The sequence below is a fragment of the Pseudoliparis swirei genome, chromosome 1 (assembly GCF_029220125.1).
Source record: "Pseudoliparis swirei isolate HS2019 ecotype Mariana Trench chromosome 1, NWPU_hadal_v1, whole genome shotgun sequence".
NCBI classification, from domain to species: domain Eukaryota; kingdom Metazoa; phylum Chordata; class Actinopteri; order Perciformes; family Liparidae; genus Pseudoliparis; species Pseudoliparis swirei.
In genome coordinates, this window is record NC_079388.1 from 6,463,502 (window position 1) to 6,473,038 (window position 9,537).

The window sequence follows — 9,537 nt, forward strand, 5'->3', positions numbered from 1 at the left end:
GTCCTTTGGGACGTAGTGAGCGTGAGACTGGATAAATGAGACTTGTGTTGTACAGCTCAAGTTCTGTAGGAGTTTATGAACAGATTTTTTAATAATGTTTTCTGTTATTAAACCTGGCCTCCATTTACTTCAATTGAGTTTTTTGTAATCCCTGCTACCAGGCATGCAAATCAAACAAAGCTGTTACTCAAGAGTTAAAAGGTAACAGGCAGTGAGTAATTGACATGCAAATAATTGTTCTGCGACTTTAAAAGATCGTAACGTAAGGCCTGCTTACCGGCTCTTTCCCCCGGATCAGCCACATCCTATTGTTTCATTCAGCCGACGGAGTTGGCTCAGTTATCATGGACGGCTCCACTGTATCCTGCATCGCCATGACAATTGAGCTAACTCCCTATCGTGACGAAGAGATGTGGTCAGTCACCAGTAAAAGAAAAGAAAAAAAGACTATGTTGCTGTATATATATTTTTTAATTTACATTTTTTCTTTTTAACACAACAGTCTTTTTTTCTGATATATAAATTTTTTTTTTATACAGAAAAATAGTATATTTTTTCTGATATATATATATATATTATACAGCAACATAGTCTTTTTTCTTATATATATATATATATAAGAAAAGACTATTTTGCTGTATTATATATATATATTATACGTCAAAATAGTATTTTTTGCTTATATATATATATATGTATATATATATATACATATATATATATTATATACAGCAAAATAGTCTTTTTTTTCTTATATATATATATATATATAACTGGCTTCTGAGGTCAAAAATAAACCTTCATGAATAAGTTAAATGTGTTTTTTTGCATCCTTTTGTCACTCAGTCAAGGTTTCCAAGTGTTAGTTAAACAAAATAGGACATCTATTTCTTCACTGCTTTATTTCTTCAATGCGAGCCTCAGTTCAGTCTTGTATTACTTCTCCTTTCATACACATGCACGTGCCAGTTGAGCCATAACGTGTAGTAAAGAGCAAGAAACATGTCAGCTGACACGAAGGCGGTCATGGAAACTTCGTGGGAAAGCGTCAGTTCCTGAACTCTGTAAATGTTTGACGGGTGGCGTGTGGGAGCTTTGTCATCGCAGTGAATGGAAAACGTTCTTATCGCTGTGTCGTCTGCCCCCGGGCAATCTAACATGTGGCATACATGCGGATGTGTCACTGTATTCACTCGGAGCTCAGTGAGTAATGAGGAACTCCCTAACTGTTAAACAGCATGCAAACCCATTTTCATCCAACTTGATTTACTACTCCGCAGTTCTTCCTTCTTTCTTTCCCCTCCCCTCCCTTTCCCACAGTCTCTTTCCCTTCTTTTCTCCCCTCCACACCTTCGTCACTTTCCTCCTCCACCCACTCTGTACTTTTCGCCATCTTAACAAATTAGGAGCAAATGAGGGGGGAGGAGTGATATGGGTGATGAGGCATGCCAGCATGTCAACAGATGACAAACAGTGCAGATGAGAAGGGGAAGGGGGGAGTAAGAAAGAGAGAGAGAACCTGATGAAAAGAATAAAAGCTCCCTGAATATCCAGACCTCAAAAGAAATGATTAATGAGGCCAGATGTTACGCTTCTTTTAGCATGAATCATCGCATTCCCCCATGACAAAGCAGGAACGACCCCCCATTTCCACAAACAGAGGCGCAACAGGAAAATTACTTTCCAGACGGCCGACAATAGAGACAAATCCAGTACTTTCCTGGCTTGAGCAACTCTCCCATCGCCAGGTCAGGACAGTATATCGACTAAATGTTTCAAGCTTTTGTTTCATGCTGACATCACTTTATTCCAATCCATAACCCTCTGGAAAGAAGACAACAACAACCGAGGTCTCTTAAATAGATACACTCCGGCAGAACCACTCCAGAGCAGCTTGTTTGCCTGACCAAGCTAATTGTGGCATGCGGGCAATCAAGCGGGTATGAATCCGCAGTGCCTCGCCGATGATGTGAGAACACAGCGGATCCTTCAGAGGGGCATTTACCAGCCACAGGAACTGACATCCTTTAAGAAATCAATGCAACTCGGCACGCTGTGCCAGCAATGTCAGCTTGGCCTCTTTGGCTGATTGAACATGAAGCAGCAGATCGAGGAGCCGAGTGGGACGGGATAAAGCGCAGGAAGGGAATCGCTGTTTTTCTTTCGCCAGGTTTGTAAAGATGTGTCTTTACACGGCTCGACTCAACACTCGACGTGTGCTCACTGGGCAGGGTGTGATCTCTGTGCTCACAAGTCCACGGCCCATTATCACCGGCTATTCTCGTTGGCCCTGTTACTTTCGGAAGAGAGTGTCGGCTACGGGCATGCTAATAGCGTTAGCGTCAAGCTAATGACGTTAGCCTCAAGTGCATACACACGCTGAACTCTCTAAAGGTCGAAGACGTCACAGGAAACACGGTGTTATTCGTGCCGAAACTAAAATGTTTGTAAAACTCGTTACACGGCACAACACGCTCGCTCTGCTTGATTGGTTAGAAATGTCGGAATCCATCGGCTAACGGTCTGACGAGGATTCAGCCTTTTAGATATGTCTGGACCTCTGGTGTGGGAAAACTCAAATGACGGGTAACTTCCACCGGCCGGAGTTGAAGTCGAGAGATGACCGGATTGTTTCACAAGTAGGCTAACAAGAGTATAAGCTCAGTTCAAGCTAACGTCAGACGCTAGCCGGGGGGTTCCAAGATTGCATTTCGGCCTCTTTCGCTCTCTACGCGTCGGAACGGTTCACCTGAATGCAACAAAACCCGTCCAAACAGGATTGTTCAATCCCACAAAGCGCAGGTTGCTGTACAATACACACAGTGAGAGGGGGGGGGGGGGGGGGAGTCCAAAGTCATCTTGAACAGAGTCCAAAATGCAACAATACGCCTCCCAACTACATCAACCCCTGACTTAAATACACACTGTATCTTGTTTGCTTAACATGTTGTTTCACCTGGCCTTGTGTTGAGAGGACTTGTGACTCCAGGCGTAATGCTAAGCTAGGAATAAGGATGCTAACAGACACACACACAGTTGGTATCAGTCTTCTAATCTTCCTCTTTAAAACAGAAAGCAAAAACGCACATTTCCGCCTTGTCTTACGTAGCTGTTGTTTTAAGGGCATGGGGAGATTTCTGACCTCTGAAAATGGAAGTTGCTGTGTTCTTCCGTCGGACTCTGGTTCCTCTATTTGGTTCATTCCTAACATCGGCTCCGTGGTGCTCACAGGGTGTGTTTTGCTGAAATAAAAACCTTGAGTAAAATAGGCCAGCCATAAAACCATCAGCTGAAGCTGCTGTTAACTTCACATGTCATAAAGCCGGTTTCAAATCCCAAGTTGAACTCCACCAGCCCAGCGTAACCTCCAGCAGTAATAAAACATAAGAGGGCCCTAATGCACACAGCCAGAAGGCTCAGTCGTCTCTGCGACTCGGTGTTGAGCCCTCTCCAACAGAAGGGGCCATCCATAATTAACCCCGCACTGTCAAGTCAAGGCAGCAGTCATAACATGTCCTCACATGTCATTCTAACCTTTTTCCCCCACCCGCATCATTTTCTCCGCCGTCAACTCATCACCCAGATCTGTCGCTCCCTGCATGAGGACTGCTGTGAGAAAGGGCGAGGGAGACGGCTTTGATGTGCCGCATTTCCTTCACAGCGGTCTCTCTCAAAGGCTTTGGACGCCAATTGATATTTGGAACACAGAGAGAAAAATGTGTTTCTCATTACCTTTTGTCAAGGGTGGTTCTTGTGATTTATTCTCTGTTAGTAAGATGTGATTGAGCTATCTGGCCGTAGGGTAATCATTGCTATCAACATCTGTTGTTCTCAGCCAAAAAAACGAAGTATATTGTGTCGTTTCCTGTTTCCTTCTCCGTATTCCCCCTTCTCATCACTCTAAATCCCAATGCTTCTTTGTATGACTGCAGATTTTATTAATTCCGGAGATGGTGGAAATGGGCAATTACAATGTATGAATCAAAGCAGAGGAAGCAGAGAGGTAGAGAGAGCGCAACTGACTGAGTCAAAGGGTCAGAGAGGGTACGCTGGAGAGAAAGAAGGAACAAGAAAAAGAGCAAGATACGGTGATTGAATCGTGAAAGGAGGAGATTGATTTGCGTATCTCTGACTAGAAACTGAAATAAGGGCCAATCGAATGTGTGAGGGAGAGTAAAGTGAGAGAATTGTAAGAGCAAGAGAGTCAAATCAGACACAGGACTAATATAGACACAGACCGATTGATAAAAATGTAGATTTAAAGATTGGTTTGTCTTCAACTGCAAACTTAAATAGTATTTAAAAAAATGTAAATGTGCTTTTAGCCACGTGTGGCGTGTGGCTCTCGGGACGGCGGTCATTGGCTTGGTTCAACACCTCGGTTCAGACTGAAATATCTAATCTAATCTAATAAGTGTCAGGACACTGTGTGCAGACATTAGTGGTCCACAGAGGATGAAGAGGATGAAGAGGATGAAGCATTGTATTAAAGATGTTTGATTTGGTCCGCAAAAACGACATCCGTGGAGATTTCTTCTGCCGTCATCACCAACTCAGACTTAGCATCTGACCGGCTGTGCAAAGAGAACGTTATCTATTCAACAAAAGTGCAATGCAGGTATAATACACAGTAGATGCCGCACTCTACTAAGCGTCATCACGCGATACGCTACGTTGGTCCCCCGTGTGGACTCGACCCCGTGTGAGCGCGGCGCAGCTCGCTCATAGCCCGTCGTTAGCTTTTTTACTTCTGCTGATTGCGTAACACCATTACGCAACAAACGTGAAAGTATATCAGTTTGCCACAGACCTCGTTTTTTTTGCAATAACCCAAAATGCCGTCTGCTTTTTTTTGTCTCGAGAGCTTCTTTGATGCCAAATTTCGGGGTCGGCCTCCAAAGAACACGTCATCCCCGCACCACTCTTTATTCTTTTGTCGTAATCTCCTCCGTCTGAGAACTCCCACACTGTTACGACACTCTTTCTCCCCGCTGTCATTACAGACATGTCTGAACTAACGACGGCCTCACCTATTGGACTCGTCTGTTCAGCCTGTGGCGTTTAACCTGCGACTGTCATGGATTTACAGTAAATCATGTTCGTTAAAAGACTGCAACAAAATAAAAATAAAGAACCTTGCATGACGTAGTGGGAGGCAACGCTCCGTTTCAGGGCTGGATTTTTTTTGTTCTTAGCCTTGCTACAAATTCCAGTGGGATTTTTTTCACCGAGGCCTTATTTCTTCAAGCGCCGAACCACGGGGATCAAAGCCTCGCAGAGGCGCTGGCGTGGCTGTGGGCTCTCATTCCCAGGTACGAGAACACAACCCCTAGTGTTCCACGATCTCACGATCTCCCCACTCGATACCAAATACCCGGCGGGCCAACGGCGCAGACGGGGCGAGGAGGCGTGGACCGAGGTTGGTTGGCCGACAGTGAAAACTGGGTTAGAGTTTATTAACGTGCGTCAAACTGGAGGTCCCGTGCTCGCTAAAAAATGAGAATCTGAATCCGATAGATACGGTTAACAATATTTAATGGCAAGAAGTCTAAGCAGTAAATTGAAGCTACGATCGTAGGGCCGACCGGAATATTACGCCACAGACTAACAGCAAAGTAGCTGATAGGGAACTGTCTTGTAACCTTCCGACCGTCTAGAGAACGAACTCACCCTTTCCACCCGTATTTATTAGTAACGGCATTCACACCTCTCAATCCTAAGAGTTAGTTCCATTGGTCAGTTCAGCATGCTACACTCTCGTTGACTTACGGCCAGGTCGTAAACAGGTAATGCAACGGGTCATAAAATAGCCGGGTCAAACGTCATGATCCCGCGACCAACATTACTTCCGGTCACCTATGTGAGGAAAGTTCCCTTTCAAAATAAAAGTCCCACATGTCACTCTCCTGCTTCAAGCAACGTTACGGACTTCAACCGGCTTCCAACTCATGTGTCAACATTGAAACAACAAACTAACTTTCATTCTCATGCGGCATACATATAATCATAAACAGATAAACAATTATAAACATTACTTCTGCCATTGACATATACATAGAGTAGACATTACCTCCATGCTTCATAACACATCAACAATATCAATATTCTCCCTAATATTTCCTATGATAATATCTTGCTATATGTATTCATTTAAAGCACAAATGTTCCCTATGTACATGTGCAAAGTCAAAATGAACTATTACAACTTAACAAGTTCAAAGGGCCGAGGAGAGAGAGCGAGCGCCGCTCTGATCTTTGGCCGAGGAGTTAACCACTTAACATTCACCCTGCACAGCCAGGCTTTACGCTCGCATCTCCTCAAAGACGGGGAGGAGGTTCATAAAGTATGCAGAGGGAACGTGCAGCATGTAGACAGTATTCATAAACATGCCTGTGTGTGTGTGTGTGTGTGTGCGTCTAATCTGAGAGGAGTATGACGTCGTACAAGACAGATGATAGATAGATAGATATATACTTTATTAATCCCCGAGGGGAAATTTGTCGTCACAGTAGCAGCACCAATAAACTAAACACACGAGAATATAATATAAAATATAAAAAACAGGGATGAAAGATATAGATGTATACAAGTAAAATATAAAATACAAAATGAAGTATATATATGTTTATAAAATGAAACATATATGTATATATATATACACACACACAAACAAATATAATAAAATGACTGTGCAAAGTATACAAAGTAAAATATAAAATAAAATATATATGTATATATATAAAACATATATGCATACACATTACAATACTTATGACTGCAGTGTAAAATTAAATTAAATATACAAATATTAAATATAGACAGAGTGTGCAAAATGCAAAGTGTGTGTATGTGTGTAGTGTAAATGAAAATGAAATGTGTGAAGTGCAGATCAACATCGTGTAAATATTAAGTTATTATTACAGTTATTGCACTAGGATCTGGCAAGAGGTGATCTGTTATAGAGCCTCATAGCCGTCGGCAGGAATGTTCTCCTGTATCTGTCCTTGTGGCAAATGGTGAAGGGGTAGGAAACAGGCAGTATCGAGTGTATACGGTCTGGTTTCCATGCTCGCCGGCTCAGTGGGATTACTTGAGTCCATTTATCATTCCAGATGAGTGTGGCTTGCTTGGGTAATGGTAAATTAAGTGGATTACCGTGCAGTATTGTCCCTGAGGGAATTAGAGAATCTCTGAATGGATGCAAAATCCCATCGTATACCGTAGCCGGCAGGTCCCACAGCCGCATCAGCACTTTCTGAGGCGATGATGGCGGCATGAGCACCTTTTGATTGATGCTGATTTAATATCGGCGCGCTAGATTTAATGATACAGGCAGTCGTTACGTTTCGGCTCCCAGAAGTGGGGCCCCGGCGCTCTCAGCCCCGGGCGCGCCTGTAGAAGAGGTGCTTCGCAGGGACGTGCCGAACACCCGTCCGCCGGCAGGAGTGCTTTCACCCCGCTCTGCTTTTTTTTGGGCCTTTAAATTACAAAGTTGGAAAGTGAGCGAAGACAAAGCCCGTGTAAAGTTCCGCGTAAAGACGAAATTACAAGAGACATTCTTTCTTGCTTTTTTTTTTCCTCCTCCAGACTTCAGTGGCCTTAAAACCCTCAAAATCTCCACCTCCCCCTCCAACACCCACCTCCTACTAAATCAAAATCCACCTCGAGTGGATTGCGGCGGAATACAAATGAGCAGGCGGTGTCAGGGTTTCTGTTTTAATGAGGACAGAAACCTATCGCCACATCTAACCTGAAACGCTATATTTGCCGCGCTGCCTGCCAGCCGGGACTTCCCAGTAGAATTCCGTGGGGTTAAAAAAAAAACTGTTGAGTTTCGGCGCAGCTCGCTTCACAGCCCCGGCAACAAGCGATTGGCCTCCCTCCCACGCCGCCCCTACACCCCCGCCCCCCGAACATTTAAACCCGGCTCACTTTTTTGCCCAAAGCAAACCCTCGGCTCGGGAGTCGAAAGGTCACTTTTAAAATAAATAAAGAACGGGGGAGATCACTAGGCATCCCACACATGGAGGGAGCAGCACTTTGAAACGGAGAGCCAAGGCTACCCACCGTTTAGCATTCAGTAGCCTGAAGCCACGACGCTGGCAGTCTGAGAACACAGAGTCCAGATCGGCTCCCACTCACTCCCCGCTGCCGCATCATCCTCGCCGCTCTTTTCACATGAATGTTTGTCGCTGCAACCGTATGCAGTGAATTCATCGCCTGGGGGGTGAGAGGCCACTGTGTGCAGCCATCACCAAACATATACACCTTCCTATATCTCTCTCCCTACCTTTAACCCGCTGATGCTCCGCACTGAATAATCTCAGCCCAGGGGACGGGCACTCGGAAACTGAAAAGACCCGTTGTGGTATTTTCTGAATCTCACGCAACCAAAATTAAAAAAAGAAGGGAAGCGGTCCTGTCGGGGAGGAAGCGCACACTCCATGTGAGACCACAAAGGCGAGATTACACACACGGGACTCGGGTTTTAGGAACTACTCTTAAGTCTTTTTACAAAGTAAACTCAATTGGATGTGCGACACAACTAAGACCCCGTTTACACGATGGGAAAACGCATATATTTTCATGTGTTTTGGCCTTTCATTTACACAAAAACGGAGGTTTTATCACGGAAAACGATCATTTCTAAAAACTCCGGCCAAAGTGGAGATTTCTGAAAACTCTGTTTTTGTGTTTGCGTGTGAACTAAGTCAAACGGAGTTTTAGGTTGTCAAACGTCACAGTATGCGACTAAAAGTGCTTCACGTCATGTGAGCGTCCTATGTTTACAGTTAGTTTGCTTAGGTGCGCCCCGGGTTATTTCCTCCTTGACATGAGGAGACTCCTCGGAGGTCTCGGACGGGTACTGTTCTAAGAACAAAGAGGAAGGTCTTAAGTCTACTCTTAAACGAGGTGACTGTGTCTGCCTCCGGACTGAAATTGGGTTGGTTCCAGTCCCGTTTAGTAGTGAGCGAGCTTTCTAGGGGGCATATATACGACAAAAAGATGCCAACATATCCCTGTATTTAGTTTGGCATGATTCCCAATCCACATTATCGAGTGCTTTATTTGCCTTATAATCTAAGGCGACTCGAAGCAGCAGCTCCACTTCGCTGTCTGTCCATACAAATGAACCTCACGCCATATTTACTCTCTAAAGGAAAAGGAAGTTGGTCGTGTTTTTCGTAGTTGTTGTTGGTTTTGAGAATTCTGATTGGTTTGCATGTCTTTATCCTTCTCGTTACACTGCCGACTGTCATGATCTGGAGTTTGTGTTGTTTTGAAGTCCTTGTGTCGTCTGTCTCCCTGTGATTGTCTGCCCTGGCCCTGATTGTTTCCTTCTGTGTGATTGCTGGCCCCGCCCTCATTGTGTTCACCTGTGTCTCGTTCCCCGTTGTCCAATCCTCTCACCTTGCCTGTGCATGTAAACCCTGTTCGTCTCATTCCCAGTGTGGCTTCGTACTGTTTGGTCCGCGTGTTTGTCGTCCTGTTCTGGTCTGGTCTGTGATTGTTGGAAATAAATAATAGTTTGTACA